The sequence below is a fragment of the Austrofundulus limnaeus genome, unplaced genomic scaffold (assembly GCF_001266775.1).
Source record: "Austrofundulus limnaeus strain Quisiro unplaced genomic scaffold, Austrofundulus_limnaeus-1.0 Scaffold739, whole genome shotgun sequence".
NCBI lineage: Eukaryota > Metazoa > Chordata > Actinopteri > Cyprinodontiformes > Rivulidae > Austrofundulus > Austrofundulus limnaeus.
The window spans coordinates 155168-158808 of record NW_013953141.1 but is presented as its reverse complement, the minus strand read 5'-3'; the positions used below and the strand labels follow the sequence as shown (position 1 = coordinate 158808).

General features: G+C 43.9%; 1 long non-coding RNA gene across 1 annotated transcript in view; it reads right to left on the bottom strand.

Moving 5' to 3' along the window:
- LOC106532261 (uncharacterized) overlaps positions 1-1880 on the bottom strand; it is a 4631-nt gene extending 2751 nt beyond the window's left edge. The window contains exons 1-2 of the long non-coding RNA XR_001312044.1: positions 1559-1880; positions 398-498 (exon numbers count right to left, since the gene is read on the bottom strand). This is a non-coding gene — a long non-coding RNA (uncharacterized LOC106532261). The remainder of the gene's footprint in view (positions 1-397; positions 499-1558) is intronic.
- Between the last annotated feature and the right edge of the window lie 1761 nt (positions 1881-3641).

The following is a 3641-nucleotide window of genomic DNA, read 5'->3' as shown; positions in this document are numbered from 1 at the left end:
ATCTAAAATAAATTACTTTATTTTGAGAAATCTGACAAGTTCTTTTCACATTCATGACCAGAGGGGAGGTTTCATTAATTCTGATTTCATTTCTGCAAGATCTTGTGGAACATGAGTTTTATGAGATTAAGCTGGTATTAATCTCATAAAGCAGGGTTCTTTACAAAGGCGAGTTTAATGGCTAACAGTTATAGGTTACCTACGTCGTAATTTATCTCAGCAGGAGATAAACGACGGGAGAAAAAGGCACAGGGATGCATTTTACCATCAAATTCTGATTTCTGAGATAGCACTGCCCCAACTCCTAGGTCCGAGGCATCCACTTCAACAAAAAATTGGTTGTGTGGTTCTGGGTGACACAAAATGGGTGCTTGGGAGAAACTAGCCTTTAACTCACCAAAAGCGCTGTTTGCCTCAGGAGTCCAGGAGAAGGTCTTGGATATGGAGGTAAGTTGGGTGAGAGGTGCGGCGATGCGACTGTAGTCCTTGATGAATCGTCTGTGGAAGTTGGCAAAACCAAGAAAACGTTGTAATTGTTTTCGGTCATTAGATACTGGCCACTCGGAAACTGCTCTTACTTTCTCAGGGTCAGTTCTAACCTGACCCTTTTTTCCAGAATGAATCCTAAAAAGGATACTGATGTGACATGAAACTCGCATTTCTCTACTTTAACGTAGAGTTGATTCTCAAGGAGTCTGAAGAACCGCTCTGACATGTCTTTCATGTTGTTGGATGTCACGTGAAAAATGAGTATGTCGTCCAAATATACAAATACACACACGTTGAGGAAGTCTCTGAGTACATCATTGATCAATGCTTGAAAAACTGCAGGGGCGTTAGTTAATCCAAAAGGCATGACTAAATATTCAAAGTGACCTAAAGGTGTCTTAAACGCTGTCTTCCACTCATCTCCCTCCTTTATTCGCACAACATGGTAGGCATTACGGAGATCAAGTTTGGTAAAGATGGTTGCGGAGTGGAGCTGATCGTGGACGGAGTCTAATAGAGGTAAAGGATATTTATTTTCTACAGTAGTCTGATTGAGGCCTCGGTAGTCTATGCAGGGTCTAAGGGATTTATCTTTCTTGGAGACAAAGAAAAATCCTGCCCCTAGAGGAGATTTGGATGGACGAATGATACCAGAAGCTAATGATTCATCAGCGTATGTTTTCATGGCCTCCTTTTCGGGGCCAGAGTGATTATAAAGGCGACTGGATGGTAATGGTGAATCTGGTATTAAATCTATAGCACAATCATACGGTCGGTGAGGGGATAATGAAAGTGCTTTGTTTTTACTGAAAACAGATGCCAGGTCATGATAGGCCTCAGGAACTGAAGATAAAACAGTAGGTTCAACAGTGGATAAATCAGCTGTTTCCACAGGTTCCTCCCCTTTAACGGAGACTGATACAGCCGACTTTAAACAATGTTGTAAACAAAAGGTGCTCCAATTTTCAATCCTCTTTTCTTTCCAATTTATAGTGGGGTTATGTAGAGACAACCACGGATAACCAAAAAATGAGTTGTGGGGAGGTAGAATTGAAAATAACAAACTCACCCAGATCATGATGGTTGCCAGACACAATGATGTGTAACCTGGGGACGAGTCTGTTGACCTGAGACAAAAGTTGTCCAGTGACACCGGCGATGGAGCATGGTGGGTTGAGGGGTGAGATAGGAAGTTCCAGTTGTTCTACTAAGTCACTCAAGATTAAGTTTTGTTCTGCACCAGAGTCCACAAGGGCTGATATAGGTAGCTTAGTTTGTCCATAAACCAGCGTAGCAGGAAGAAAAAACAGAGAGTTAGGAGAGAAATTGTCTTGTCTCGTCAGTTTCCCCTGGTCTAACTGACGAGACAACCCGTTTCCCCGCAGCGGGCAGGTTGCAACAAAATGTCCTTTGTTGCCACAATAGATGCAAAGTTTGGCTGTGAAACATCTTTGCCTCTCCTCAGGAGACAAACGAGTGTGTCCAATCTGCATGGGTTCAGCGTGATTGATAACAGCTGTTGTAGGAGGAGGCGGAGACTCACCACTGACGAAGAAACAGGAAACTCGAGGATTCTGGGARGTGTAGTTCTTTTCCTTCTTTCGTTCTTTTAATCTGTTATCAATTTGTATGGATAAGGTGATTAATTCATCCAAGCTTCCGGGTTCATCCCGGGAAGCCAATTGATCTTTGAGTTGTTCGGATAAAAAATTAACATAAATACCTTTCAGGGCGAGTTCCTCCCAACCAGCCTCCTCAGCAATGATTTGAAAATCCACAGAGTGTTCCGCTGCAGATTTAATTCTTTGTCGTAAGTTGATTAAAAGTTTCGCTGCTTCCTCCTGCTGGAGGGGATGGTCAAACACACGCTGAAACTCTTGGATGAATAACTGGGATGTGAGAGTGTCGGATGAATGAGCAGACAAAAATGCTTGTGCCCATCTAAGGGCTTTCCCTTTTAAAGCAGAAACAATATATGTAACTCGGGCGGAATGAGTGGGAAAAAACGAAGGGGAACAAGCAAAAGCTAACCGGCATTGAAGCAAAAAATCCGGCACACTGATTTATGTCCCCATCAAAAAATTCAGAGGGACGGATGCCTGCTTCTCTAGGAGGTATGACAGATGGAGGGGGCGTGGCAGCTGGGGGAATGACAGGATTAACAGGAAAAAAAAGTGTTTAATTTATTATCAAGGGCTGAGATATGCTGTGTAATTTGACCTAATAATGCACGAGTTTCTTGTTGCGCTGCGTATAACTGGTTTAATTTTGGTCATGATCAATTGTTTTGGAATCGGGTTGACTTGTAGCACCGAGTGTCTGATTATCAGAAGTATTGCTCACGGACGTATGGCTTGGCTGAAGCATTCTATCAGATTTTCAGATGAAGGTCGACGTGAGCAAATACCAATGATGAAACAGAGACTGAGACAGAGAATATAAAAAGTAAGTGATTTTATTTACAACGGTGCTGGGATCTGGGGACGGGACCTGAAACAGAGGTTTTGCAGAGATGAATAACAGGTAGGTTTTCCGGTATGGTTTTGAGCAGTTAATAATTTGAAGATGAGGCTTACAGGTTGGTGAAGGATATGAAACTTGGAGGAGGAGGTCCAACAGGTGAAGTTCCACAGGTGAGTTTTTTACAAGTGCAGACATATTTACAGGGTTACGTTGGAGGCAGCGCATGAGATCCAGGTGAGTTTGGCTCGGTTTCCAAGGCGGGGGTTAAGGTGCTGGAGGTCTTTTCTGAAAACAAGCAAGCACAGGAACAAAGGTAAAAAAGACTCTCTAGGAGACAACAAGTAGCAGGCTGAGCTCATCCCCAACAGAGGCGATGCTTCTGCGATGAGATGCACTCCAGCACTTCCTTATAAAGCCAGGAAAGGTGATGAGCCAACTTAGTGCAAGTGAGGATGATTAGCGCAATACCTAATCTGGGAGGCAGGGGGCGATAACATCAAAATGCCTCACATTGTCTCAGTCGTTGTGTCCTTGGGCAAGACACTTCACCCACCTTGCCTACTGATGGTGGTCAGAGGGTCCGGTGGCACCGATGCATGGCAGCCCCACCTCTGTCAGTGTGCCCCAGGGCAGCTGTGGCTACAGTGTTCACCATCATCAGTGTGTGAATGGGTGAATGTCTGTTAGTG